This window comes from Loxodonta africana, unplaced genomic scaffold (assembly GCF_030014295.1).
Source record: "Loxodonta africana isolate mLoxAfr1 unplaced genomic scaffold, mLoxAfr1.hap2 scaffold_793, whole genome shotgun sequence".
In the NCBI taxonomy this organism is placed as follows: domain Eukaryota; kingdom Metazoa; phylum Chordata; class Mammalia; order Proboscidea; family Elephantidae; genus Loxodonta; species Loxodonta africana.
The window spans coordinates 1-27,740 of record NW_026975532.1 but is presented as its reverse complement, the minus strand read 5'-3'; the positions used below and the strand labels follow the sequence as shown (position 1 = coordinate 27,740).

Genomic DNA, 27,740 nt, shown 5'->3' with positions numbered 1-27,740 from the left:
GGCCTCCACTCGCCCTCCCCCCACCCCGGCCCGTCCCCTGGCGGGGCCTCCCTTTGCCTCCCCTTCCTCCAAGGGGCCCTCGCCGGGCCCGGCTCTCGGCCCCAGTCCCGGCCCCGGGCCCGGTCCCCGGCCCACCTGTCCCTCCCGCCTTTGCCCCTCGTCGCCCTCCTGGCCGGCCGTGGCCCTCCAGGGCCACGCGGGACTCGGAGGAGCACGGCGAACCCTTGCGCGCCAGGCTGCTCCTAGGTGCCGCGGAGGCCCTCTGGTACTTCCCACCGGACCCCCGAGCCCTGGTGCTGGCGGGGGAGGGCACCGGGGAGCGGCGAAAGACCACGCACGAGCCACACGCCTACCGACGAGGGACGTCCTGCCCACTGGCCAGTCAGGACCCCACGTAGGCTCCCGGTCCTGCTGGGGGGCTGGAGGTGGGGCAGGCGGCGCTTAGCCTGACGGGAGGGTCGGTGGGGGGCCAGGGCGGTGGGGCAGGCGCGTTGGCCCAGCTGCCCAGCTCACTGGTGAGCTTCCCCGATGGGAGGAGGGAGGGCGGGTTGTGGGGTGGGGTGGGGTGGCGGCGGGGGCGTGGGTGGGGACGGGCGACCGGCGCGGGGAGGGCGGGCGGCCCCCGCCATCCGCACCTCACCCCCCGCTGACCGCGGGCAGGCTGCTTCTGGCCCTGGCGGTCCAGAGCCACAGCCCTGCAGGAAACGTGCGTGGCCGTCCCCGCCCCGCGCCCGGCGCCCCGCCCCCCGCATAGCCTCCAGCTCAACACCGCACCACCCCACCCGGCCTGGACCCCCGCACGCCCCTGCTGCGGTCTCGCACCTCTCGGGGAGGCCCCCAGCTCGACTGGCCCCGGCTCCCCTAGTTCTGTGTGCCCGACGGCCAGGAGGACCCGTCCTCACTCACTCATCGGGGTCAGGCCACTTGAGGCCACGTCTAGGCCCGCGCGGGACACCGGGCAGGAGGGCACCTGTTCCTCCCGGGCACGAGATCCCCACCTCAAGGCCGCCTCACCACCGCCCCCACGCCCGCCTCGTCGCCTCCCCGACCCCCCTCCCCCCCCCCACGCCACACCTCAGAGAGAGAGGCTGGCTAGTCGGCCGAGTGTCCGGCGGCCACCGCCACCACCACCGTTGTGGCCGTCTCACGTCCCCACCCGCACCCCCAGCCCCAGGCCCAGCCCCAGCCCCAGCCTCAGCCCCAGCCCCAGCCCCACCCCCACCCCCAGAGTACACGAAGCAAGTTGCCCGGGGAGGGCAAGGGGCCCGCCCGCCCCGGGGAGGGCAAGGGGCCCGCCCGCCCCGGGTGTCTTCTCCTCCCAATCCACTAGCAGACATCCCGGCACACCAGGAGGCAGGCCTGCAGAGCCAGGAAGGGTGGGCAGAGCCCGAGGGAAGGAGGGCAGCCGAGCAGCCAAGTTGGGGCAGAGGCCGGTCGGGGTGGAGGGTGGGGGGGCGGCAGGGCGGAGGCGGCCCGGGTGGCTCCCGAAGGCCCTCTGAGCCAGGGGCCTGCCCCCGCTGGACAAGGACAGAGCTCCGGCCCCAAGGAGAGGCTCTGGCGCCACGGGGAGCGTCTCCCACCGCCACGAGGGCAGGGCGCGCTCCCGCAGGGCCTGAACCTGAAGGCCCGGGCGGGGGGTGGGAGCGGGGGAGAGTAGGGGCGGCCGGGAAGCGCTGCGGCCCGACTGGACTGGAGTGCCGGGCCGCCGTCGTCCGCCGTCGTCGTCGTCGCCGTCGTCTTCCTCGTCGACGCCGCCGCCACCCCCGAAGCTTTCCTGGTGCCCGAGGGCCGCTGGCCGGGCCCCTGGGCCGGGCTTCCTGGCCTGGTTGCGTCCCTGTCCGTGTCCGTGTGTCCCTGTGCCCCGTGGGTTGGCGGCAAAAGAGAAAAGGAGGCGTAAAAGCCTACAGCACCCGGTATTCCCAGGCGGTCTCCCATCCAAGTACTAACCAGGCCCGACTCTGCTTAGCTTCCGAGATCAGACGAGATCGGGCGCGTTCAGGGTGGTATGGCCGTAGACGTCAGCGCCTGCCGCCGCTCGCCCTAAGAGCCTGCTCAGCGGCCCCAGCCGCCGGCGCAGCGCGCCTTGGCCGCCCCGGCAGCCTCCAGCTTTGGCCGCCCAGCCCCGCCCCGGCCCGCCCCGCCTGGCCAAGGGTGCGGGTCCCGGCCAGCCGGCCCAAGAGTCCGGCCTCCAAGCAGGCAGGTGGCGGCGACCGGGAGGAAGGCAGTCAGCCAGGCGGGAAGGCCGCCCGGGTCGCGCCCCCTGCCCTTCCTGCGAAGCCCCACGGCCCCCCTCAGTCCGGCCGGGGCTCTCCTGCCGCCTGCTCGCCCCTCGCCCCCGGCGGCGGCACCGGGAGGCACTCGGGCCGCCTGCTTCCGCCGACATCTGGCCGAGCGCCTCTCGTCTCTCCCCCTGCCCAGCGTGGGGTGGCCCCGGCCTCCACTCGCCCTCCCCCCACCCCGGCCCGTCCCCTGGCGGGGCCTCCCTTTGCCTCCCCTTCCTCCAAGGGGCCCTCGCCGGGCCCGGCTCTCGGCCCCAGTCCCGGCCCCGGGCCCGGTCCCCGGCCCACCTGTCCCTCCCGCCTTTGCCCCTCGTCGCCCTCCTGGCCGGCCGTGGCCCTCCAGGGCCACGCGGGACTCGGAGGAGCACGGCGAACCCTTGCGCGCCAGGCTGCTCCTAGGTGCCGCGGAGGCCCTCTGGTACTTCCCACCGGACCCCCGAGCCCTGGTGCTGGCGGGGGAGGGCACCGGGGAGCGGCGAAAGACCACGCACGAGCCACACGCCTACCGACGAGGGACGTCCTGCCCACTGGCCAGTCAGGACCCCACGTAGGCTCCCGGTCCTGCTGGGGGGCTGGAGGTGGGGCAGGCGGCGCTTAGCCTGACGGGAGGGTCGGTGGGGGGCCAGGGCGGTGGGGCAGGCGCGTTGGCCCAGCTGCCCAGCTCACTGGTGAGCTTCCCCGATGGGAGGAGGGAGGGCGGGTTGTGGGGTGGGGTGGGGTGGCGGCGGGGGCGTGGGTGGGGACGGGCGACCGGCGCGGGGAGGGCGGGCGGCCCCCGCCATCCGCACCTCACCCCCCGCTGACCGCGGGCAGGCTGCTTCTGGCCCTGGCGGTCCAGAGCCACAGCCCTGCAGGAAACGTGCGTGGCCGTCCCCGCCCCGCGCCCGGCGCCCCGCCCCCCGCATAGCCTCCAGCTCAACACCGCACCACCCCACCCGGCCTGGACCCCCGCACGCCCCTGCTGCGGTCTCGCACCTCTCGGGGAGGCCCCCAGCTCGACTGGCCCCGGCTCCCCTAGTTCTGTGTGCCCGACGGCCAGGAGGACCCGTCCTCACTCACTCATCGGGGTCAGGCCACTTGAGGCCACGTCTAGGCCCGCGCGGGACACCGGGCAGGAGGGCACCTGTTCCTCCCGGGCACGAGATCCCCACCTCAAGGCCGCCTCACCACCGCCCCCACGCCCGCCTCGTCGCCTCCCCGACCCCCCTCCCCCCCCCACGCCACACCTCAGAGAGAGAGGCTGGCTAGTCGGCCGAGTGTCCGGCGGCCACCGCCACCACCACCGTTGTGGCCGTCTCACGTCCCCACCCGCACCCCCAGCCCCAGGCCCAGCCCCAGCCCCAGCCTCAGCCCCAGCCCCAGCCCCACCCCCACCCCCAGAGTACACGAAGCAAGTTGCCCGGGGAGGGCAAGGGGCCCGCCCGCCCCGGGGAGGGCAAGGGGCCCGCCCGCCCCGGGTGTCTTCTCCTCCCAATCCACTAGCAGACATCCCGGCACACCAGGAGGCAGGCCTGCAGAGCCAGGAAGGGTGGGCAGAGCCCGAGGGAAGGAGGGCAGCCGAGCAGCCAAGTTGGGGCAGAGGCCGGTCGGGGTGGAGGGTGGGGGGGCGGCAGGGCGGAGGCGGCCCGGGTGGCTCCCGAAGGCCCTCTGAGCCAGGGGCCTGCCCCCGCTGGACAAGGACAGAGCTCCGGCCCCAAGGAGAGGCTCTGGCGCCACGGGGAGCGTCTCCCACCGCCACGAGGGCAGGGCGCGCTCCCGCAGGGCCTGAACCTGAAGGCCCGGGCGGGGGGTGGGAGCGGGGGAGAGTAGGGGCGGCCGGGAAGCGCTGCGGCCCGACTGGACTGGAGTGCCGGGCCGCCGTCGTCCGCCGTCGTCGTCGTCGCCGTCGTCTTCCTCGTCGACGCCGCCGCCACCCCCGAAGCTTTCCTGGTGCCCGAGGGCCGCTGGCCGGGCCCCTGGGCCGGGCTTCCTGGCCTGGTTGCGTCCCTGTCCGTGTCCGTGTGTCCCTGTGCCCCGTGGGTTGGCGGCAAAAGAGAAAAGGAGGCGTAAAAGCCTACAGCACCCGGTATTCCCAGGCGGTCTCCCATCCAAGTACTAACCAGGCCCGACTCTGCTTAGCTTCCGAGATCAGACGAGATCGGGCGCGTTCAGGGTGGTATGGCCGTAGACGTCAGCGCCTGCCGCCGCTCGCCCTAAGAGCCTGCTCAGCGGCCCCAGCCGCCGGCGCAGCGCGCCTTGGCCGCCCCGGCAGCCTCCAGCTTTGGCCGCCCAGCCCCGCCCCGGCCCGCCCCGCCTGGCCAAGGGTGCGGGTCCCGGCCAGCCGGCCCAAGAGTCCGGCCTCCAAGCAGGCAGGTGGCGGCGACCGGGAGGAAGGCAGTCAGCCAGGCGGGAAGGCCGCCCGGGTCGCGCCCCCTGCCCTTCCTGCGAAGCCCCACGGCCCCCCTCAGTCCGGCCGGGGCTCTCCTGCCGCCTGCTCGCCCCTCGCCCCCGGCGGCGGCACCGGGAGGCACTCGGGCCGCCTGCTTCCGCCGACATCTGGCCGAGCGCCTCTCGTCTCTCCCCCTGCCCAGCGTGGGGTGGCCCCGGCCTCCACTCGCCCTCCCCCCACCCCGGCCCGTCCCCTGGCGGGGCCTCCCTTTGCCTCCCCTTCCTCCAAGGGGCCCTCGCCGGGCCCGGCTCTCGGCCCCAGTCCCGGCCCCGGGCCCGGTCCCCGGCCCACCTGTCCCTCCCGCCTTTGCCCCTCGTCGCCCTCCTGGCCGGCCGTGGCCCTCCAGGGCCACGCGGGACTCGGAGGAGCACGGCGAACCCTTGCGCGCCAGGCTGCTCCTAGGTGCCGCGGAGGCCCTCTGGTACTTCCCACCGGACCCCCGAGCCCTGGTGCTGGCGGGGGAGGGCACCGGGGAGCGGCGAAAGACCACGCACGAGCCACACGCCTACCGACGAGGGACGTCCTGCCCACTGGCCAGTCAGGACCCCACGTAGGCTCCCGGTCCTGCTGGGGGGCTGGAGGTGGGGCAGGCGGCGCTTAGCCTGACGGGAGGGTCGGTGGGGGGCCAGGGCGGTGGGGCAGGCGCGTTGGCCCAGCTGCCCAGCTCACTGGTGAGCTTCCCCGATGGGAGGAGGGAGGGCGGGTTGTGGGGTGGGGTGGGGTGGCGGCGGGGGAGTGGGTGGGGACGGGCGACCGGCGCGGGGAGGGCGGGCGGCCCCCGCCATCCGCACCTCACCCCCCGCTGACCGCGGGCAGGCTGCTTCTGGCCCTGGCGGTCCAGAGCCACAGCCCTGCAGGAAACGTGCGTGGCCGTCCCCGCCCCGCGCCCGGCGCCCCGCCCCCCGCATAGCCTCCAGCTCAACACCGCACCACCCCACCCGGCCTGGACCCCCGCACGCCCCTGCTGCGGTCTCGCACCTCTCGGGGAGGCCCCCAGCTCGACTGGCCCCGGCTCCCCTAGTTCTGTGTGCCCGACGGCCAGGAGGACCCGTCCTCACTCACTCATCGGGGTCAGGCCACTTGAGGCCACGTCTAGGCCCGCGCGGGACACCGGGCAGGAGGGCACCTGTTCCTCCCGGGCACGAGATCCCCACCTCAAGGCCGCCTCACCACCGCCCCCACGCCCGCCTCGTCGCCTCCCCGACCCCCCTCCCCCCCCCCACGCCACACCTCAGAGAGAGAGGCTGGCTAGTCGGCCGAGTGTCCGGCGGCCACCGCCACCACCACCGTTGTGGCCGTCTCACGTCCCCACCCGCACCCCCAGCCCCAGGCCCAGCCCCAGCCCCAGCCTCAGCCCCAGCCCCAGCCCCACCCCCACCCCCAGAGTACACGAAGCAAGTTGCCCGGGGAGGGCAAGGGGCCCGCCCGCCCCGGGGAGGGCAAGGGGCCCGCCCGCCCCGGGTGTCTTCTCCTCCCAATCCACTAGCAGACATCCCGGCACACCAGGAGGCAGGCCTGCAGAGCCAGGAAGGGTGGGCAGAGCCCGAGGGAAGGAGGGCAGCCGAGCAGCCAAGTTGGGGCAGAGGCCGGTCGGGGTGGAGGGTGGGGGGGCGGCAGGGCGGAGGCGGCCCGGGTGGCTCCCGAAGGCCCTCTGAGCCAGGGGCCTGCCCCCGCTGGACAAGGACAGAGCTCCGGCCCCAAGGAGAGGCTCTGGCGCCACGGGGAGCGTCTCCCACCGCCACGAGGGCAGGGCGCGCTCCCGCAGGGCCTGAACCTGAAGGCCCGGGCGGGGGGTGGGAGCGGGGGAGAGTAGGGGCGGCCGGGAAGCGCTGCGGCCCGACTGGACTGGAGTGCCGGGCCGCCGTCGTCCGCCGTCGTCGTCGTCGCCGTCGTCTTCCTCGTCGACGCCGCCGCCACCCCCGAAGCTTTCCTGGTGCCCGAGGGCCGCTGGCCGGGCCCCTGGGCCGGGCTTCCTGGCCTGGTTGCGTCCCTGTCCGTGTCCGTGTGTCCCTGTGCCCCGTGGGTTGGCGGCAAAAGAGAAAAGGAGGCGTAAAAGCCTACAGCACCCGGTATTCCCAGGCGGTCTCCCATCCAAGTACTAACCAGGCCCGACTCTGCTTAGCTTCCGAGATCAGACGAGATCGGGCGCGTTCAGGGTGGTATGGCCGTAGACGTCAGCGCCTGCCGCCGCTCGCCCTAAGAGCCTGCTCAGCGGCCCCAGCCGCCGGCGCAGCGCGCCTTGGCCGCCCCGGCAGCCTCCAGCTTTGGCCGCCCAGCCCCGCCCCGGCCCGCCCCGCCTGGCCAAGGGTGCGGGTCCCGGCCAGCCGGCCCAAGAGTCCGGCCTCCAAGCAGGCAGGTGGCGGCGACCGGGAGGAAGGCAGTCAGCCAGGCGGGAAGGCCGCCCGGGTCGCGCCCCCTGCCCTTCCTGCGAAGCCCCACGGCCCCCCTCAGTCCGGCCGGGGCTCTCCTGCCGCCTGCTCGCCCCTCGCCCCCGGCGGCGGCACCGGGAGGCACTCGGGCCGCCTGCTTCCGCCGACATCTGGCCGAGCGCCTCTCGTCTCTCCCCCTGCCCAGCGTGGGGTGGCCCCGGCCTCCACTCGCCCTCCCCCCACCCCGGCCCGTCCCCTGGCGGGGCCTCCCTTTGCCTCCCCTTCCTCCAAGGGGCCCTCGCCGGGCCCGGCTCTCGGCCCCAGTCCCGGCCCCGGGCCCGGTCCCCGGCCCACCTGTCCCTCCCGCCTTTGCCCCTCGTCGCCCTCCTGGCCGGCCGTGGCCCTCCAGGGCCACGCGGGACTCGGAGGAGCACGGCGAACCCTTGCGCGCCAGGCTGCTCCTAGGTGCCGCGGAGGCCCTCTGGTACTTCCCACCGGACCCCCGAGCCCTGGTGCTGGCGGGGGAGGGCACCGGGGAGCGGCGAAAGACCACGCACGAGCCACACGCCTACCGACGAGGGACGTCCTGCCCACTGGCCAGTCAGGACCCCACGTAGGCTCCCGGTCCTGCTGGGGGGCTGGAGGTGGGGCAGGCGGCGCTTAGCCTGACGGGAGGGTCGGTGGGGGGCCAGGGCGGTGGGGCAGGCGCGTTGGCCCAGCTGCCCAGCTCACTGGTGAGCTTCCCCGATGGGAGGAGGGAGGGCGGGTTGTGGGGTGGGGTGGGGTGGCGGCGGGGGCGTGGGTGGGGACGGGCGACCGGCGCGGGGAGGGCGGGCGGCCCCCGCCATCCGCACCTCACCCCCCGCTGACCGCGGGCAGGCTGCTTCTGGCCCTGGCAGTCCAGAGCCACAGCCCTGCAGGAAACGTGCGTGGCCGTCCCCGCCCCGCGCCCGGCGCCCCGCCCCCCGCATAGCCTCCAGCTCAACACCGCACCACCCCACCCGGCCTGAACCCCCGCACGCCCCTGCTGCGGTCTCGCACCTCTCGGGGAGGCCCCCAGCTCGACTGGCCCCGGCTCCCCTAGTTCTGTGTGCCCGACGGCCAGGAGGACCCGTCCTCACTCACTCATCGGGGTCAGGCCACTTGAGGCCACGTCTATGCCCGCGCGGGACACAGGGCAGGAGGGCACCTGTTCCTCCCGGGCACGAGATCCCCACCTCAAGGCCGCCTCACCACCGCCCCCACGCCCGCCTCGTCGCCTCCCCGACCCCCCTCCCCCCCCCACGCCACACCTCAGAGAGAGAGGCTGGCTAGTCGGCCGAGTGTCCGGCGGCCACCGCCACCACCACCGTTGTGGCCGTCTCACGTCCCCACCCGCACCCCCAGCCCCAGGCCCAGCCCCAGCCCCAGCCTCAGCCCCAGCCCCAGCCCCACCCCCACCCCCAGAGTACACGAAGCAAGTTGCCCGGGGAGGGCAAGGGGCCCGCCCGCCCCGGGTGTCTTCTCCTCCCAATCCACTAGCAGACATCCCGGCACACCAGGAGGCAGGCCTGCAGAGCCAGGAAGGGTGGGCAGAGCCCGAGGGAAGGAGGGCAGCCGAGCAGCCAAGTTGGGGCAGAGGCCGGTCGGGGTGGAGGGTGGGGGGGCGGCAGGGCGGAGGCGGCCCGGGTGGCTCCCGAAGGCCCTCTGAGCCAGGGGCCTGCCCCCGCTGGACAAGGACAGAGCTCCGGCCCCAAGGAGAGGCTCTGGCGCCACGGGGAGCGTCTCCCACCGCCACGAGGGCAGGGCGCGCTCCCGCAGGGCCTGAACCTGAAGGCCCGGGCGGGGGGTGGGAGCGGGGGAGAGTAGGGGCGGCCGGGAAGCGCTGCGGCCCGACTGGACTGGAGTGCCGGGCCGCCGTCGTCCGCCGTCGTCCGCCGTCGTCGTCGTCGCCGTCGTCGTCCTCGTCGACGCCGCCGCCACCCCCGAAGCTTTCCTGGTGCCCGAGGGCCGCTGGCCGGGCCCCTGGGCCGGGCTTCCTGGCCTGGTTGCGTCCCTGTCCGTGTCCGTGTGTCCCTGTGCCCCGTGGGTTGGCGGCAAAAGAGAAAAGGAGGCGTAAAAGCCTACAGCACCCGGTATTCCCAGGCGGTCTCCCATCCAAGTACTAACCAGGCCCGACCCTGCTTAGCTTCCGAGATCAGACGAGATCGGGCGCGATCAGGGTGGTATGGCCGTAGACGTCAGCGCCTGCCGCCGCTCGCCCTAAGAGCCTGCTCAGCGGCCCCAGCCGCCGGCGCAGCGCGCCTTGGCCGCCCCGGCAGCCTCCAGCTTTGGCCGCCCAGCCCCGCCCCGGCCCGCCCCGGCCCGCCCCGGCCCGCCCCGCCTGGCCAAGGGTGCGGGTCCCGGCCAGCCGGCCCAAGAGTCCGGCCTCCAAGCAGGCAGGTGGCGGCGACCGGGAGGAAGGCAGTCAGCCAGGCGGGAAGGCCGCCCGGGTCGCGCCCCCTGCCCTTCCTGCGAAGCCCCACGGCCCCCCTCAGTCCGGCCGGGGCTCTCCTGCCGCCTGCTCGCCCCTCGCCCCCGGCGGCGGCACCGGGAGGCACTCGGGCCGCCTGCTTCCGCCGACATCTGGCCGAGCGCCTCTCGTCTCTCCCCCTGCCCAGCGTGGGGTGGCCCCGGCCTCCACTCGCCCTCCCCCCACCCCGGCCCGTCCCCTGGCGGGGCCTCCCTTTGCCTCCCCTTCCTCCAAGGGGCCCTCGCCGGGCCCGGCTCTCGGCCCCAGTCCCGGCCCCGGGCCCGGTCCCCGGCCCACCTGTCCCTCCCGCCTTTGCCCCTCGTCGCCCTCCTGGCCGGCCGTGGCCCTCCAGGGCCACGCGGGACTCGGAGGAGCACGGCGAACCCTTGCGCGCCAGGCTGCTCCTAGGTGCCGCGGAGGCCCTCTGGTACTTCCCACCGGACCCCCGAGCCCTGGTGCTGGCGGGGGAGGGCACCGGGGAGCGGCGAAAGACCACGCACGAGCCACACGCCTACCGACGAGGGACGTCCTGCCCACTGGCCAGTCAGGACCCCACGTAGGCTCCCGGTCCTGCTGGGGGGCTGGAGGTGGGGCAGGCGGCGCTTAGCCTGACGGGAGGGTCGGTGGGGGGCCAGGGCGGTGGGGCAGGCGCGTTGGCCCAGCTGCCCAGCTCACTGGTGAGCTTCCCCGATGGGAGGAGGGAGGGCGGGTTGTGGGGTGGGGTGGGGTGGCGGCGGGGGCGTGGGTGGGGACGGGCGACCGGCGCGGGGAGGGCGGGCGGCCCCCGCCATCCGCACCTCACCCCCCGCTGACCGCGGGCAGGCTGCTTCTGGCCCTGGCGGTCCAGAGCCACAGCCCTGCAGGAAACGTGCGTGGCCGTCCCCGCCCCGCGCCCGGCGCCCCGCCCCCCGCATAGCCTCCAGCTCAACACCGCACCACCCCACCCGGCCTGGACCCCCGCACGCCCCTGCTGCGGTCTCGCACCTCTCGGGGAGGCCCCCAGCTCGACTGGCCCCGGCTCCCCTAGTTCTGTGTGCCCGACGGCCAGGAGGACCCGTCCTCACTCACTCATCGGGGTCAGGCCACTTGAGGCCACGTCTAGGCCCGCGCGGGACACCGGGCAGGAGGGCACCTGTTCCTCCCGGGCACGAGATCCCCACCTCAAGGCCGCCTCACCACCGCCCCCACGCCCGCCTCGTCGCCTCCCCGACCCCCCTCCCCCCCCCACGCCACACCTCAGAGAGAGAGGCTGGCTAGTCGGCCGAGTGTCCGGCGGCCACCGCCACCACCACCGTTGTGGCCGTCTCACGTCCCCACCCGCACCCCCAGCCCCAGGCCCAGCCCCAGCCCCAGCCTCAGCCCCAGCCCCAGCCCCACCCCCACCCCCAGAGTACACGAAGCAAGTTGCCCGGGGAGGGCAAGGGGCCCGCCCGCCCCGGGTGTCTTCTCCTCCCAATCCACTAGCAGACATCCCGGCACACCAGGAGGCAGGCCTGCAGAGCCAGGAAGGGTGGGCAGAGCCCGAGGGAAGGAGGGCAGCCGAGCAGCCAAGTTGGGGCAGAGGCCGGTCGGGGTGGAGGGTGGGGGGGCGGCAGGGCGGAGGCGGCCCGGGTGGCTCCCGAAGGCCCTCTGAGCCAGGGGCCTGCCCCCGCTGGACAAGGACAGAGCTCCGGCCCCAAGGAGAGGCTCTGGCGCCACGGGGAGCGTCTCCCACCGCCACGAGGGCAGGGCGCGCTCCCGCAGGGCCTGAACCTGAAGGCCCGGGCGGGGGGTGGGAGCGGGGGAGAGTAGGGGCGGCCGGGAAGCGCTGCGGCCCGACTGGACTGGAGTGCCGGGCCGCCGTCGTCCGCCGTCGTCGTCGTCGCCGTCGTCGTCCTCGTCGACGCCGCCGCCACCCCCGAAGCTTTCCTGGTGCCCGAGGGCCGCTGGCCGGGCCCCTGGGCCGGGCTTCTTGGCCTGGTTGCGTCCCTGTCCGTGTCCGTGTGTCCCTGTGCCCCGTGGGTTGGCGGCAAAAGAGAAAAGGAGGCGTAAAAGCCTACAGCACCCGGTATTCCCAGGCGGTCTCCCATCCAAGTACTAACCAGGCCCGACCCTGCTTAGCTTCCGAGATCAGACGAGATCGGGCGCGTTCAGGGTGGTATGGCCGTAGACGTCAGCGCCTGCCGCCGCTCGCCCTAAGAGCCTGCTCAGCGGCCCCAGCCGCCGGCGCAGCGCGCCTTGGCCGCCCCGGCAGCCTCCAGCTTTGGCCGCCCAGCCCCGCCCCGGCCCGCCCCGCCTGGCCAAGGGTGCGGGTCCCGGCCAGCCGGCCCAAGAGTCCGGCCTCCAAGCAGGCAGGTGGCGGCGACCGGGAGGAAGGCAGTCAGCCAGGCGGGAAGGCCGCCCGGGTCGCGCCCCCTGCCCTTCCTGCGAAGCCCCACGGCCCCCCTCAGTCCGGCCGGGGCTCTCCTGCCGCCTGCTCGCCCCTCGCCCCCGGCGGCGGCACCGGGAGGCACTCGGGCCGCCTGCTTCCGCCGACATCTGGCCGAGCGCCTCTCGTCTCTCCCCCTGCCCAGCGTGGGGTGGCCCCGGCCTCCACTCGCCCTCCCCCCACCCCGGCCCGTCCCCTGGCGGGGCCTCCCTTTGCCTCCCCTTCCTCCAAGGGGCCCTCGCCGGGCCCGGCTCTCGGCCCCAGTCCCGGCCCCGGGCCCGGTCCCCGGCCCACCTGTCCCTCCCGCCTTTGCCCCTCGTCGCCCTCCTGGCCGGCCGTGGCCCTCCAGGGCCACGCGGGACTCGGAGGAGCACGGCGAACCCTTGCGCGCCAGGCTGCTCCTAGGTGCCGCGGAGGCCCTCTGGTACTTCCCACCGGACCCCCGAGCCCTGGTGCTGGCGGGGGAGGGCACCGGGGAGCGGCGAAAGACCACGCACGAGCCACACGCCTACCGACGAGGGACGTCCTGCCCACTGGCCAGTCAGGACCCCACGTAGGCTCCCGGTCCTGCTGGGGGGCTGGAGGTGGGGCAGGCGGCGCTTAGCCTGACGGGAGGGTCGGTGGGGGGCCAGGGCGGTGGGGCAGGCGCGTTGGCCCAGCTGCCCAGCTCACTGGTGAGCTTCCCCGATGGGAGGAGGGAGGGCGGGTTGTGGGGTGGGGTGGGGTGGCGGCGGGGGCGTGGGTGGGGACGGGCGACCGGCGCGGGGAGGGCGGGCGGCCCCCGCCATCCGCACCTCACCCCCCGCTGACCGCGGGCAGGCTGCTTCTGGCCCTGGCGGTCCAGAGCCACAGCCCTGCAGGAAACGTGCGTGGCCGTCCCCGCCCCGCGCCCGGCGCCCCACCCCCCGCATAGCCTCCAGCTCAACACCGCACCACCCCACCCGGCCTGGACCCCCGCACGCCCCTGCTGCGGTCTCGCACCTCTCGGGGAGGCCCCCAGCTCGACTGGCCCCGGCTCCCCTAGTTCTGTGTGCCCGACGGCCAGGAGGACCCGTCCTCACTCACTCATCGGGGTCAGGCCACTTGAGGCCACGTCTAGGCCCGCGCGGGACACCGGGCAGGAGGGCACCTGTTCCTCCCGGGCACGAGATCCCCACCTCAAGGCCGCCTCACCACCGCCCCCACGCCCGCCTCGTCGCCTCCCCGACCCCCCTCCCCCCCCCCACGCCACACCTCAGAGAGAGAGGCTGGCTAGTCGGCCGAGTGTCCGGCGGCCACCGCCACCACCACCGTTGTGGCCGTCTCACGTCCCCACCCGCACCCCCAGCCCCAGGCCCAGCCCCAGCCCCAGCCTCAGCCCCAGCCCCAGCCCCACCCCCACCCCCAGAGTACACGAAGCAAGTTGCCCGGGGAGGGCAAGGGGCCCGCCCGCCCCGGGGAGGGCAAGGGGCCCGCCCGCCCCGGGTGTCTTCTCCTCCCAATCCACTAGCAGACATCCCGGCACACCAGGAGGCAGGCCTGCAGAGCCAGGAAGGGTGGGCAGAGCCCGAGGGAAGGAGGGCAGCCGAGCAGCCAAGTTGGGGCAGAGGCCGGTCGGGGTGGAGGGTGGGGGGGCGGCAGGGCGGAGGCGGCCCGGGTGGCTCCCGAAGGCCCTCTGAGCCAGGGGCCTGCCCCCGCTGGACAAGGACAGAGCTCCGGCCCCAAGGAGAGGCTCTGGCGCCACGGGGAGCGTCTCCCACCGCCACGAGGGCAGGGCGCGCTCCCGCAGGGCCTGAACCTGAAGGCCCGGGCGGGGGGTGGGAGCGGGGGAGAGTAGGGGCGGCCGGGAAGCGCTGCGGCCCGACTGGACTGGAGTGCCGGGCCGCCGTCGTCCGCCGTCGTCGTCGTCGCCGTCGTCTTCCTCGTCGACGCCGCCGCCACCCCCGAAGCTTTCCTGGTGCCCGAGGGCCGCTGGCCGGGCCCCTGGGCCGGGCTTCCTGGCCTGGTTGCGTCCCTGTCCGTGTCCGTGTGTCCCTGTGCCCCGTGGGTTGGCGGCAAAAGAGAAAAGGAGGCGTAAAAGCCTACAGCACCCGGTATTCCCAGGCGGTCTCCCATCCAAGTACTAACCAGGCCCGACTCTGCTTAGCTTCCGAGATCAGACGAGATCGGGCGCGTTCAGGGTGGTATGGCCGTAGACGTCAGCGCCTGCCGCCGCTCGCCCTAAGAGCCTGCTCAGCGGCCCCAGCCGCCGGCGCAGCGCGCCTTGGCCGCCCCGGCAGCCTCCAGCTTTGGCCGCCCAGCCCCGCCCCGGCCCGCCCCGCCTGGCCAAGGGTGCGGGTCCCGGCCAGCCGGCCCAAGAGTCCGGCCTCCAAGCAGGCAGGTGGCGGCGACCGGGAGGAAGGCAGTCAGCCAGGCGGGAAGGCCGCCCGGGTCGCGCCCCCTGCCCTTCCTGCGAAGCCCCACGGCCCCCCTCAGTCCGGCCGGGGCTCTCCTGCCGCCTGCTCGCCCCTCGCCCCCGGCGGCGGCACCGGGAGGCACTCGGGCCGCCTGCTTCCGCCGACATCTGGCCGAGCGCCTCTCGTCTCTCCCCCTGCCCAGCGTGGGGTGGCCCCGGCCTCCACTCGCCCTTCCCCCACCCCGGCCCGTCCCCTGGCGGGGCCTCCCTTTGCCTCCCCTTCCTCCAAGGGGCCCTCGCCGGGCCCGGCTCTCGGCCCCAGTCCCGGCCCCGGGCCCGGTCCCCGGCCCACCTGTCCCTCCCGCCTTTGCCCCTCGTCGCCCTCCTGGCCGGCCGTGGCCCTCCAGGGCCACGCGGGACTCGGAGGAGCACGGCGAACCCTTGCGCGCCAGGCTGCTCCTAGGTGCCGCGGAGGCCCTCTGGTACTTCCCACCGGACCCCCGAGCCCTGGTGCTGGCGGGGGAGGGCACCGGGGAGCGGCGAAAGACCACGCACGAGCCACACGCCTACCGACGAGGGACGTCCTGCCCACTGGCCAGTCAGGACCCCACGTAGGCTCCCGGTCCTGCTGGGGGGCTGGAGGTGGGGCAGGCGGCGCTTAGCCTGACGGGAGGGTCGGTGGGGGGCCAGGGCGGTGGGGCAGGCGCGTTGGCCCAGCTGCCCAGCTCACTGGTGAGCTTCCCCGATGGGAGGAGGGAGGGCGGGTTGTGGGGTGGGGTGGGGTGGCGGCGGGGGCGTGGGTGGGGACGGGCGACCGGCGCGGGGAGGGCGGGCGGCCCCCGCCATCCGCACCTCACCCCCCGCTGACCGCGGGCAGGCTGCTTCTGGCCCTGGCGGTCCAGAGCCACAGCCCTGCAGGAAACGTGCGTGGCCGTCCCCGCCCCGCGCCCGGCGCCCCGCCCCCCGCATAGCCTCCAGCTCAACACCGCACCACCCCACCCGGCCTGGACCCCCGCACGCCCCTGCTGCGGTCTCGCACCTCTCGGGGAGGCCCCCAGCTCGACTGGCCCCGGCTCCCCTAGTTCTGTGTGCCCGACGGCCAGGAGGACCCGTCCTCACTCACTCATCGGGGTCAGGCCACTTGAGGCCACGTCTAGGCCCGCGCGGGACACCGGGCAGGAGGGCACCTGTTCCTCCCGGGCACGAGATCCCCACCTCAAGGCCGCCTCACCACCGCCCCCACGCCCGCCTCGTCGCCTCCCCGACCCCCCTCCCCCCCCCCCACGCCACACCTCAGAGAGAGAGGCTGGCTAGTCGGCCGAGTGTCCGGCGGCCACCGCCACCACCACCGTTGTGGCCGTCTCACGTCCCCACCCGCACCCCCAGCCCCAGGCCCAGCCCCAGCCCCAGCCTCAGCCCCAGCCCCAGCCCCACCCCCACCCCCAGAGTACACGAAGCAAGTTGCCCGGGGAGGGCAAGGGGCCCGCCCGCCCCGGGGAGGGCAAGGGGCCCGCCCGCCCCGGGTGTCTTCTCCTCCCAATCCACTAGCAGACATCCCGGCACACCAGGAGGCAGGCCTGCAGAGCCAGGAAGGGTGGGCAGAGCCCGAGGGAAGGAGGGCAGCCGAGCAGCCAAGTTGGGGCAGAGGCCGGTCGGGGTGGAGGGTGGGGGGGCGGCAGGGCGGAGGCGGCCCGGGTGGCTCCCGAAGGCCCTCTGAGCCAGGGGCCTGCCCCCGCTGGACAAGGACAGAGCTCCGGCCCCAAGGAGAGGCTCTGGCGCCACGGGGAGCGTCTCCCACCGCCACGAGGGCAGGGCGCGCTCCCGCAGGGCCTGAACCTGAAGGCCCGGGCGGGGGGTGGGAGCGGGGGAGAGTAGGGGCGGCCGGGAAGCGCTGCGGCCCGACTGGACTGGAGTGCCGGGCCGCCGTCGTCCGCCGTCGTCGTCGTCGCCGTCGTCTTCCTCCTCGACGCCGCCGCCACCCCCGAAGCTTTCCTGGTGCCCGAGGGCCGCTGGCCGGGCCCCTGGGCCGGGCTTCCTGGCCTGGTTGCGTCCCTGTCCGTGTCCGTGTGTCCCTGTGCCCCGTGGGTTGGCGGCAAAAGAGAAAAGGAGGCGTAAAAGCCTACAGCACCCGGTATTCCCAGGCGGTCTCCCATCCAAGTACTAACCAGGCCCGACTCTGCTTAGCTTCCGAGATCAGACGAGATCGGGCGCGTTCAGGGTGGTATGGCCGTAGACGTCAGCGCCTGCCGCCGCTCGCCCTAAGAGCCTGCTCAGCGGCCCCAGCCGCCGGCGCAGCGCGCCTTGGCCGCCCCGGCAGCCTCCAGCTTTGGCCGCCCAGCCCCGCCCCGGCCCGCCCCGCCTGGCCAAGGGTGCGGGTCCCGGCCAGCCGGCCCAAGAGTCCGGCCTCCAAGCAGGCAGGTGGCGGCGACCGGGAGGAAGGCAGTCAGCCAGGCGGGAAGGCCGCCCGGGTCGCGCCCCCTGCCCTTCCTGCGAAGCCCCACGGCCCCCCTCAGTCCGGCCGGGGCTCTCCTGCCGCCTGCTCGCCCCTCGCCCCCGGCGGCGGCACCGGGAGGCACTCGGGCCGCCTGCTTCCGCCGACATCTGGCCGAGCGCCTCTCGTCTCTCCCCCTGCCCAGCGTGGGGTGGCCCCGGCCTCCACTCGCCCTTCCCCCACCCCGGCCCGTCCCCTGGCGGGGCCTCCCTTTGCCTCCCCTTCCTCCAAGGGGCCCTCGCCGGGCCCGGCTCTCGGCCCCAGTCCCGGCCCCGGGCCCGGTCCCCGGCCCACCTGTCCCTCCCGCCTTTGCCCCTCGTCGCCCTCCTGGCCGGCCGTGGCCCTCCAGGGCCACGCGGGACTCGGAGGAGCACGGCGAACCCTTGCGCGCCAGGCTGCTCCTAGGTGCCGCGGAGGCCCTCTGGTACTTCCCACCGGACCCCCGAGCCCTGGTGCTGGCGGGGGAGGGCACCGGGGAGCGGCGAAAGACCACGCACGAGCCACACGCCTACCGACGAGGGACGTCCTGCCCACTGGCCAGTCAGGACCCCACGTAGGCTCCCGGTCCTGCTGGGGGGCTGGAGGTGGGGCAGGCGGCGCTTAGCCTGACGGGAGGGTCGGTGGGGGGCCAGGGCGGTGGGGCAGGCGCGTTGGCCCAGCTGCCCAGCTCACTGGTGAGCTTCCCCGATGGGAGGAGGGAGGGCGGGTTGTGGGGTGGGGTGGGGTGGGGTGGGGTGGGGTGGGGTGGCGGCGGGGGCGTGGGTGGGGACGGGCGACCGGCGCGGGGAGGGCGGGCGGCCCCCGCCATCCGCACCTCACCCCCCGCTGACCGCGGGCAGGCTGCTTCTGGCCCTGGCGGTCCAGAGCCACAGCCCTGCAGGAAACGTGCGTGGCCGTCCCCGCCCCGCGCCCGGCGCCCCGCCCCCCGCATAGCCTCCAGCTCAACACCGCACCACCCCACCCGGCCTGGACCCCCGCACGCCCCTGCTGCGGTCTCGCACCTCTCGGGGAGGCCCCCAGCTCGACTGGCCCCGGCTCCCCTAGTTCTGTGTGCCCGACGGCCAGGAGGACCCGTCCTCACTCACTCATCGGGGTCAGGCCACTTGAGGCCACGTCTAGGCCCGCGCGGGACACCGGGCAGGAGGGCACCTGTTCCTCCCGGGCACGAGATCCCCACCTCAAGGCCGCCTCACCACCGCCCCCACGCCCGCCTCGTCGCCTCCCCGACCCCCCTCCCCCCCCCACGCCACACCTCAGAGAGAGAGGCTGGCTAGTCGGCCGAGTGTCCGGCGGCCACCGCCACCACCACCGTTGTGGCCGTCTCACGTCCCCACCCGCACCCCCAGCCCCAGGCCCAGCCCCAGCCCCAGCCTCAGCCCCAGCCCCAGCCCCACCCCCACCCCCAGAGTACACGAAGCAAGTTGCCCGGGGAGGGCAAGGGGCCCGCCCGCCCCGGGTGTCTTCTCCTCCCAATCCACTAGCAGACATCCCGGCACACCAGGAGGCAGGCCTGCAGAGCCAGGAAGGGTGGGCAGAGCCCGAGGGAAGGAGGGCAGCCGAGCAGCCAAGTTGGGGCAGAGGCCGGTCGGGGTGGAGGGTGGGGGGGCGGCAGGGCGGAGGCGGCCCGGGTGGCTCCCGAAGGCCCTCTGAGCCAGGGGCCTGCCCCCGCTGGACAAGGACAGAGCTCCGGCCCCAAGGAGAGGCTCTGGCGCCACGGGGAGCGTCTCCCACCGCCACGAGGGCAGGGCGCGCTCCCGCAGGGCCTGAACCTGAAGGCCCGGGCGGGGGGTGGGAGCGGGGGAGAGTAGGGGCGGCCGGGAAGCGCTGCGGCCCGACTGGACTGGAGTGCCGGGCCGCCGTCGTCCGCCGTCGTCGTCGTCGCCGTCGTCGTCCTCGTCGACGCCGCCGCCACCCCCGAAGCTTTCCTGGTGCCCGAGGGCCGCTGGCCGGGCCCCTGGGCCGGGCTTCTTGGCCTGGTTGCGTCCCTGTCCGTGTCCGTGTGTCCCTGTGCCCCGTGGGTTGGCGGCAAAAGAGAAAAGGAGGCGTAAAAGCCTACAGCACCCGGTATTCCCAGGCGGTCTCCCATCCAAGTACTAACCAGGCCCGACCCTGCTTAGCTTCCGAGATCAGACGAGATCGGGCGCGTTCAGGGTGGTATGGCCGTAGACGTCAGCGCCTGCCGCCGCTCGCCCTAAGAGCCTGCTCAGCGGCCCCAGCCGCCGGCGCAGCGCGCCTTGGCCGCCCCGGCAGCCTCCAGCTTTGGCCGCCCAGCCCCGCCCCGGCCCGCCCCGGCCCGCCCCGGCCCGCCCCGCCTGGCCAAGGGTGCGGGTCCTGGCCAGCCGGCCCAAGAGTCCGGCCTCCAAGCAGGCAGGTGGCGGCGACCGGGAGGAAGGCAGTCAGCCAGGCGGGAAGGCCGCCCGGGTCGCGCCCCCTGCCCTTCCTGCGAAGCCCCACGGCCCCCCTCAGTCCGGCCGGGGCTCTCCTGCCGCCTGCTCGCCCCTCGCCCCCGGCGGCGGCACCGGGAGGCACTCGGGCCGCCTGCTTCCGCCGACATCTGGCCGAGCGCCTCTCGTCTCTCCCCCTGCCCAGCGTGGGGTGGCCCCGGCCTCCACTCGCCCTCCCCCCACCCCGGCCCGTCCCCTGGCGGGGCCTCCCTTTGCCTCCCCTTCCTCCAAGGGGCCCTCGCCGGGCCCGGCTCTCGGCCCCAGTCCCGGCCCCGGGCCCGGTCCCCGGCCCACCTGTCCCTCCCGCCTTTGCCCCTCGTCGCCCTCCTGGCCGGCCGTGGCCCTCCAGGGCCACGCGGGACTCGGAGGAGCACGGCGAACCCTTGCGCGCCAGGCTGCTCCTAGGTGCCGCGGAGGCCCTCTGGTACTTCCCACCGGACCCCCGAGCCCTGGTGCTGGCGGGGGAGGGCACCGGGGAGCGGCGAAAGACCACGCACGAGCCACACGCCTACCGACGAGGGACGTCCTGCCCACTGGCCAGTCAGGACCCCACGTAGGCTCCCGGTCCTGCTGGGGGGCTGGAGGTGGGGCAGGCGGCGCTTAGCCTGACGGGAGGGTCGGTGGGGGGCCAGGGCGGTGGGGCAGGCGCGTTGGCCCAGCTGCCCAGCTCACTGGTGAGCTTCCCCGATGGGAGGAGGGAGGGCGGGTTGTGGGGTGGGGTGGGGTGGCGGCGGGGGCGTGGGTGGGGACGGGCGACCGGCGCGGGGAGGGCGGGCGGCCCCCGCCATCCGCACCTCACCCCCCGCTGACCGTGGGCAGGCTGCTTCTGGCCCTGGCGGTCCAGAGCCACAGCCCTGCAGGAAACGTGCGTGGCCGTCCCCGCCCCGCGCCCGGCGCCCCGCCCCCCGCATAGCCTCCAGCTCAACACCGCACCACCCCACCCGGCCTGGACCCCCGCACGCCCCTGCTGCGGTCTCGCACCTCTCGGGGAGGCCCCCAGCTCGACTGGCCCCGGCTCCCCTAGTTCTGTGTGCCCGACGGCCAGGAGGACCCGTCCTCACTCACTCATCGGGGTCAGGCCACTTGAGGCCACGTCTAGGCCCGCGCGGGACACCGGGCAGGAGGGCACCTGTTCCTCCCGGGCACGAGATCCCCACCTCAAGGCCGCCTCACCACCGCCCCCACGCCCGCCTCGTCGCCTCCCCGACCCCCCTCCCCCCCCCCACGCCACACCTCAGAGAGAGAGGCTGGCTAGTCGGCCGAGTGTCCGGCGGCCACCGCCACCACCACCGTTGTGGCCGTCTCACGTCCCCACCCGCACCCCCAGCCCCAGGCCCAGCCCCAGCCCCAGCCTCAGCCCCAGCCCCAGCCCCACCCCCACCCCCAGAGTACACGAAGCAAGTTGCCCGGGGAGGGCAAGGGGCCCGCCCGCCCCGGGTGTCTTCTCCTCCCAATCCACTAGCAGACATCCCGGCACACCAGGAGGCAGGCCTGCAGAGCCAGGAAGGGTGGGCAGAGCCCGAGGGAAGGAGGGCAGCCGAGCAGCCAAGTTGGGGCAGAGGCCGGTCGGGGTGGAGGGTGGGGGGGCGGCAGGGCGGAGGCGGCCCGGGTGGCTCCCGAAGGCCCTCTGAGCCAGGGGCCTGCCCCCGCTGGACAAGGACAGAGCTCCGGCCCCAAGGAGAGGCTCTGGCGCCACGGGGAGCGTCTCCCACCGCCACGAGGGCAGGGCGCGCTCCCGCAGGGCCTGAACCTGAAGGCCCGGGCGGGGGGTGGGAGCGGGGGAGAGTAGGGGCGGCCGGGAAGCGCTGCGGCCCGACTGGACTGGAGTGCCGGGCCGCCGTCGTCCGCCGTCGTCGTCGTCGCCGTCGTCGTCCTCGTCGACGCCGCCGCCACCCCCGAAGCTTTCCTGGTGCCCGAGGGCCGCTGGCCGGGCCCCTGGGCCGGGCTTCTTGGCCTGGTTGCGTCCCTGTCCGTGTCCGTGTGTCCCTGTGCCCCGTGGGTTGGCGGCAAAAGAGAAAAGGAGGCGTAAAAGCCTACAGCACCCGGTATTCCCAGGCGGTCTCCCATCCAAGTACTAACCAGGCCCGACCCTGCTTAGCTTCCGAGATCAGACGAGATCGGGCGCGTTCAGGGTGGTATGGCCGTAGACGTCAGCGCCTGCCGCCGCTCGCCCTAAGAGCCTGCTCAGCGGCCCCAGCCGCCGGCGCAGCGCGCCTTGGCCGCCCCGGCAGCCTCCAGCTTTGGCCGCCCAGCCCCGCCCCGGCCCGCCCCGGCCCGCCCCGGCCCGCCCCGCCTGGCCAAGGGTGCGGGTCCCGGCCAGCCGGCCCAAGAGTCCGGCCTCCAAGCAGGCAGGTGGCGGCGACCGGGAGGAAGGCAGTCAGCCAGGCGGGAAGGCCGCCCGGGTCGCGCCCCCTGCCCTTCCTGCGAAGCCCCACGGCCCCCCTCAGTCCGGCCGGGGCTCTCCTGCCGCCTGCTCGCCCCTCGCCCCCGGCGGCGGCACCGGGAGGCACTCGGGCCGCCTGCTTCCGCCGACATCTGGCCGAGCGCCTCTCGTCTCTCCCCCTGCCCAGCGTGGGGTGGCCCCGGCCTCCACTCGCCCTCCCCCCACCCCGGCCCGTCCCCTGGCGGGGCCTCCCTTTGCCTCCCCTTCCTCCAAGGGGCCCTCGCCGGGCCCGGCTCTCGGCCCCAGTCCCGGCCCCGGGCCCGGTCCCCGGCCCACCTGTCCCTCCCGCCTTTGCCCCTCGTCGCCCTCCTGGCCGGCCGTGGCCCTCCAGGGCCACGCGGGACTCGGAGGAGCACGGCGAACCCTTGCGCGCCAGGCTGCTCCTAGGTGCCGCGGAGGCCCTCTGGTACTTCCCACCGGACCCCCGAGCCCTGGTGCTGGCGGGGGAGGGCACCGGGGAGCGGCGAAAGACCACGCACGAGCCACACGCCTACCGACGAGGGACGTCCTGCCCACTGGCCAGTCAGGACCCCACGTAGGCTCCCGGTCCTGCTGGGGGGCTGGAGGTGGGGCAGGCGGCGCTTAGCCTGACGGGAGGGTCGGTGGGGGGCCAGGGCGGTGGGGCAGGCGCGTTGGCCCAGCTGCCCAGCTCACTGGTGAGCTTCCCCGATGGGAGGAGGGAGGGCGGGTTGTGGGGTGGGGTGGGGTGGCGGCGGGGGCGTGGGTGGGGACGGGCGACCGGCGCGGGGAGGGCGGGCGGCCCCCGCCATCCGCACCTCACCCCCCGCTGACCGCGGGCAGGCTGCTTCTGGCCCTGGCGGTCCAGAGCCACAGCCCTGCAGGAAACGTGCGTGGCCGTCCCCGCCCCGCGCCCGGCGCCCCACCCCCCGCATAGCCTCCAGCTCAACACCGCACCACCCCACCCGGCCTGGACCCCCGCACGCCCCTGCTGCGGTCTCGCACCTCTCGGGGAGGCCCCCAGCTCGACTGGCCCCGGCTCCCCTAGTTCTGTGTGCCCGACGGCCAGGAGGACCCGTCCTCACTCACTCATCGGGGTCAGGCCACTTGAGGCCACGTCTAGGCCCGCGCGGGACACCGGGCAGGAGGGCACCTGTTCCTCCCGGGCACGAGATCCCCACCTCAAGGCCGCCTCACCACCGCCCCCACGCCCGCCTCGTCGCCTCCCCGACCCCCCTCCCCCCCCCCACGCCACACCTCAGAGAGAGAGGCTGGCTAGTCGGCCGAGTGTCCGGCGGCCACCGCCACCACCACCGTTGTGGCCGTCTCACGTCCCCACCCGCACCCCCAGCCCCAGGCCCAGCCCCAGCCCCAGCCTCAGCCCCAGCCCCAGCCCCACCCCCACCCCCAGAGTACACGAAGCAAGTTGCCCGGGGAGGGCAAGGGGCCCGCCCGCCCCGGGGAGGGCAAGGGGCCCGCCCGCCCCGGGTGTCTTCTCCTCCCAATCCACTAGCAGACATCCCGGCACACCAGGAGGCAGGCCTGCAGAGCCAGGAAGGGTGGGCAGAGCCCGAGGGAAGGAGGGCAGCCGAGCAGCCAAGTTGGGGCAGAGGCCGGTCGGGGTGGAGGGTGGGGGGGCGGCAGGGCGGAGGCGGCCCGGGTGGCTCCCGAAGGCCCTCTGAGCCAGGGGCCTGCCCCCGCTGGACAAGGACAGAGCTCCGGCCCCAAGGAGAGGCTCTGGCGCCACGGGGAGCGTCTCCCACCGCCACGAGGGCAGGGCGCGCTCCCGCAGGGCCTGAACCTGAAGGCCCGGGCGGGGGGTGGGAGCGGGGGAGAGTAGGGGCGGCCGGGAAGCGCTGCGGCCCGACTGGACTGGAGTGCCGGGCCGCCGTCGTCCGCCGTCGTCGTCGTCGCCGTCGTCTTCCTCGTCGACGCCGCCGCCACCCCCGAAGCTTTCCTGGTGCCCGAGGGCCGCTGGCCGGGCCCCTGGGCCGGGCTTCCTGGCCTGGTTGCGTCCCTGTCCGTGTCCGTGTGTCCCTGTGCCCCGTGGGTTGGCGGCAAAAGAGAAAAGGAGGCGTAAAAGCCTACAGCACCCGGTATTCCCAGGCGGTCTCCCATCCAAGTACTAACCAGGCCCGACTCTGCTTAGCTTCCGAGATCAGACGAGATCGGGCGCGTTCAGGGTGGTATGGCCGTAGACGTCAGCGCCTGCCGCCGCTCGCCCTAAGAGCCTGCTCAGCGGCCCCAGCCGCCGGCGCAGCGCGCCTTGGCCGCCCCGGCAGCCTCCAGCTTTGGCCGCCCAGCCCCGCCCCGGCCCGCCCCGCCTGGCCAAGGGTGCGGGTCCCGGCCAGCCGGCCCAAGAGTCCGGCCTCCAAGCAGGCAGGTGGCGGCGACCGGGAGGAAGGCAGTCAGCCAGGCGGGAAGGCCGCCCGGGTCGCGCCCCCTGCCCTTCCTGCGAAGCCCCACGGCCCCCCTCAGTCCGGCCGGGGCTCTCCTGCCGCCTGCTCGCCCCTCGCCCCCGGCGGCGGCACCGGGAGGCACTCGGGCCGCCTGCTTCCGCCGACATCTGGCCGAGCGCCTCTCGTCTCTCCCCCTGCCCAGCGTGGGGTGGCCCCGGCCTCCACTCGCCCTTCCCCCACCCCGGCCCGTCCCCTGGCGGGGCCTCCCTTTGCCTCCCCTTCCTCCAAGGGGCCCTCGCCGGGCCCGGCTCTCGGCCCCAGTCCCGGCCCCGGGCCCGGTCCCCGGCCCACCTGTCCCTCCCGCCTTTGCCCCTCGTCGCCCTCCTGGCCGGCCGTGGCCCTCCAGGGCCACGCGGGACTCGGAGGAGCACGGCGAACCCTTGCGCGCCAGGCTGCTCCTAGGTGCCGCGGAGGCCCTCTGGTACTTCCCACCGGACCCCCGAGCCCTGGTGCTGGCGGGGGAGGGCACCGGGGAGCGGCGAAAGACCACGCACGAGCCACACGCCTACCGACGAGGGACGTCCTGCCCACTGGCCAGTCAGGACCCCACGTAGGCTCCCGGTCCTGCTGGGGGGCTGGAGGTGGGGCAGGCGGCGCTTAGCCTGACGGGAGGGTCGGTGGGGGGCCAGGGCGGTGGGGCAGGCGCGTTGGCCCAGCTGCCCAGCTCACTGGTGAGCTTCCCCGATGGGAGGAGGGAGGGCGGGTTGTGGGGTGGGGTGGGGTGGGGTGGGGTGGGGTGGGGTGGCGGCGGGGGCGTGGGTGGGGACGGGCGACCGGCGCGGGGAGGGCGGGCGGCCCCCGCCATCCGCACCTCACCCCCCGCTGACCGCGGGCAGGCTGCTTCTGGCCCTGGCGGTCCAGAGCCACAGCCCTGCAGGAAACGTGCGTGGCCGTCCCCGCCCCGCGCCCGGCGCCCCGCCCCCCGCATAGCCTCCAGCTCAACACCGCACCACCCCACCCGGCCTGGACCCCCGCACGCCCCTGCTGCGGTCTCGCACCTCTCGGGGAGGCCCCCAGCTCGACTGGCCCCGGCTCCCCTAGTTCTGTGTGCCCGACGGCCAGGAGGACCCGTCCTCACTCACTCATCGGGGTCAGGCCACTTGAGGCCACGTCTAGGCCCGCGCGGGACACCGGGCAGGAGGGCACCTGTTCCTCCCGGGCACGAGATCCCCACCTCAAGGCCGCCTCACCACCGCCCCCACGCCCGCCTCGTCGCCTCCCCGACCCCCCTCCCCCCCCCCACGCCACACCTCAGAGAGAGAGGCTGGCTAGTCGGCCGAGTGTCCGGCGGCCACCGCCACCACCACCGTTGTGGCCGTCTCACGTCCCCACCCGCACCCCCAGCCCCAGGCCCAGCCCCAGCCCCAGCCTCAGCCCCAGCCCCAGCCCCACCCCCACCCCCAGAGTACACGAAGCAAGTTGCCCGGGGAGGGCAAGGGGCCCGCCCGCCCCGGGTGTCTTCTCCTCCCAATCCACTAGCAGACATCCCGGCACACCAGGAGGCAGGCCTGCAGAGCCAGGAAGGGTGGGCAGAGCCCGAGGGAAGGAGGGCAGCCGAGCAGCCAAGTTGGGGCAGAGGCCGGTCGGGGTGGAGGGTGGGGGGGCGGCAGGGCGGAGGCGGCCCGGGTGGCTCCCGAAGGCCCTCTGAGCCAGGGGCCTGCCCCCGCTGGACAAGGACAGAGCTCCGGCCCCAAGGAGAGGCTCTGGCGCCACGGGGAGCGTCTCCCACCGCCACGAGGGCAGGGCGCGCTCCCGCAGGGCCTGAACCTGAAGGCCCGGGCGGGGGGTGGGAGCGGGGGAGAGTAGGGGCGGCCGGGAAGCGCTGCGGCCCGACTGGACTGGAGTGCCGGGCCGCCGTCGTCCGCCGTCGTCGTCGTCGCCGTCGTCGTCCTCGTCGACGCCGCCGCCACCCCCGAAGCTTTCCTGGTGCCCGAGGGCCGCTGGCCGGGCCCCTGGGCCGGGCTTCTTGGCCTGGTTGCGTCCCTGTCCGTGTCCGTGTGTCCCTGTGCCCCGTGGGTTGGCGGCAAAAGAGAAAAGGAGGCGTAAAAGCCTACAGCACCCGGTATTCCCAGGCGGTCTCCCATCCAAGTACTAACCAGGCCCGACCCTGCTTAGCTTCCGAGATCAGACGAGATCGGGCGCGTTCAGGGTGGTATGGCCGTAGACGTCAGCGCCTGCCGCCGCTCGCCCTAAGAGCCTGCTCAGCGGCCCCAGCCGCCGGCGCAGCGCGCCTTGGCCGCCCCGGCAGCCTCCAGCTTTGGCCGCCCAGCCCCGCCCCGGCCCGCCCCGGCCCGCCCCGGCCCGCCCCGCCTGGCCAAGGGTGCGGGTCCCGGCCAGCCGGCCCAAGAGTCCGGCCTCCAAGCAGGCAGGTGGCGGCGACCGGGAGGAAGGCAGTCAGCCAGGCGGGAAGGCCGCCCGGGTCGCGCCCCCTGCCCTTCCTGCGAGCCCCACGGCCCCCCTCAGTCCGGCCGGGGCTCTCCTGCCGCCTGCTCGCCCCTCGCCCCCGGCGGCGGCACCGGGAGGCACTCGGGCCGCCTGCTTCCGCCGACATCTGGCCGAGCGCCTCCCGTCTCTCCCCCTGCCCAGCGTGGGGTGGCCCCGGCCTCCACTCGCCCTCCCCCCACCCCGGCCCGTCCCCTGGCGGGGCCTCCCTTTGCCTCCCCTTCCTCCAAGGGGCCCTCGCCGGGCCCGGCTCTCGGCCCCAGTCCCGGCCCCGGGCCCGGTCCCCGGCCCACCTGTCCCTCCCGCCTTTGCCCCTCGTCGCCCTCCTGGCCGGCCGTGGCCCTCCAGGGCCACGCGGGACTCGGAGGAGCACGGCGAACCCTTGCGCGCCAGGCTGCTCCTAGGTGCCGCGGAGGCCCTCTGGTACTTCCCACCGGACCCCCGAGCCCTGGTGCTGGCGGGGGAGGGCACCGGGGAGCGGCGAAAGACCACGCACGAGCCACACGCCTACCGACGAGGGACGTCCTGCCCACTGGCCAGTCAGGACCCCACGTAGGCTCCCGGTCCTGCTGGGGGGCTGGAGGTGGGGCAGGCGGCGCTTAGCCTGACGGGAGGGTCGGTGGGGGGCCAGGGCGGTGGGGCAGGCGCGTTGGCCCAGCTGCCCAGCTCACTGGTGAGCTTCCCCGATGGGAGGAGGGAGGGCGGGTTGTGGGGTGGGGTGGGGTGGCGGCGGGGGCGTGGGTGGGGACGGGCGACCGGCGCGGGGAGGGCGGGCGGCCCCCGCCATCCGCACCTCACCCCCCGCTGACCGCGGGCAGGCTGCTTCTGGCCCTGGCGGTCCAGAGCCACAGCCCTGCAGGAAACGTGCGTGGCCGTCCCCGCCCCGCGCCCGGCGCCCCGCCCCCCGCATAGCCTCCAGCTCAACACCGCACCACCCCACCCGGCCTGGACCCCCGCACGCCCCTGCTGCGGTCTCGCACCTCTCGGGGAGGCCCCCAGCTCGACTGGCCCCGGCTCCCCTAGTTCTGTGTGCCCGACGGCCAGGAGGACCCGTCCTCACTCACTCATCGGGGTCAGGCCACTTGAGGCCACGTCTAGGCCCGCGCGGGACACCGGGCAGGAGGGCACCTGTTCCTCCCGGGCACGAGATCCCCA

The 27,740-nt window shown here is 75.3% G+C and overlaps 11 non-coding genes across 11 annotated transcripts; all 11 read right to left on the bottom strand.

Moving 5' to 3' along the window:
• Positions 1-1,898: 1,898 nt before the first annotated feature.
• On the bottom strand, positions 1,899-2,017 carry LOC135230136 (5S ribosomal RNA). The gene has a single exon (XR_010320793.1). It is a non-coding gene; the product is annotated as a 5S ribosomal RNA (ribosomal RNA).
• A 2,312-nt stretch (positions 2,018-4,329) lies between these two features.
• On the bottom strand, positions 4,330-4,448 carry LOC135230135 (5S ribosomal RNA). The gene has a single exon (XR_010320792.1). It is a non-coding gene; the product is annotated as a 5S ribosomal RNA (ribosomal RNA).
• Positions 4,449-6,761: 2,313 nt separating this feature from the next.
• Positions 6,762-6,880, bottom strand: LOC135230134 (5S ribosomal RNA). Its single transcript, XR_010320791.1, has one exon. It is a non-coding gene; the product is annotated as a 5S ribosomal RNA (ribosomal RNA).
• Positions 6,881-9,175: 2,295 nt separating this feature from the next.
• Positions 9,176-9,294, bottom strand: LOC135230130 (5S ribosomal RNA). Its single transcript, XR_010320787.1, has one exon. It is a non-coding gene; the product is annotated as a 5S ribosomal RNA (ribosomal RNA).
• Positions 9,295-11,599: 2,305 nt separating this feature from the next.
• On the bottom strand, positions 11,600-11,718 carry LOC135230144 (5S ribosomal RNA). The gene has a single exon (XR_010320801.1). It is a non-coding gene; the product is annotated as a 5S ribosomal RNA (ribosomal RNA).
• Positions 11,719-14,031: 2,313 nt separating this feature from the next.
• Positions 14,032-14,150, bottom strand: LOC135230133 (5S ribosomal RNA). The gene has a single exon (XR_010320790.1). It is a non-coding gene; the product is annotated as a 5S ribosomal RNA (ribosomal RNA).
• A 2,314-nt stretch (positions 14,151-16,464) lies between these two features.
• LOC135230132 (5S ribosomal RNA) lies at positions 16,465-16,583 on the bottom strand. The gene has a single exon (XR_010320789.1). It is a non-coding gene; the product is annotated as a 5S ribosomal RNA (ribosomal RNA).
• Positions 16,584-18,888: 2,305 nt separating this feature from the next.
• On the bottom strand, positions 18,889-19,007 carry LOC135230143 (5S ribosomal RNA). Its single transcript, XR_010320800.1, has one exon. It is a non-coding gene; the product is annotated as a 5S ribosomal RNA (ribosomal RNA).
• A 2,306-nt stretch (positions 19,008-21,313) lies between these two features.
• Positions 21,314-21,432, bottom strand: LOC135230139 (5S ribosomal RNA). The gene has a single exon (XR_010320796.1). It is a non-coding gene; the product is annotated as a 5S ribosomal RNA (ribosomal RNA).
• A 2,333-nt stretch (positions 21,433-23,765) lies between these two features.
• On the bottom strand, positions 23,766-23,884 carry LOC135230131 (5S ribosomal RNA). The gene has a single exon (XR_010320788.1). It is a non-coding gene; the product is annotated as a 5S ribosomal RNA (ribosomal RNA).
• A 2,306-nt stretch (positions 23,885-26,190) lies between these two features.
• On the bottom strand, positions 26,191-26,309 carry LOC135230128 (5S ribosomal RNA). Its single transcript, XR_010320785.1, has one exon. It is a non-coding gene; the product is annotated as a 5S ribosomal RNA (ribosomal RNA).
• Between the last annotated feature and the right edge of the window lie 1,431 nt (positions 26,310-27,740).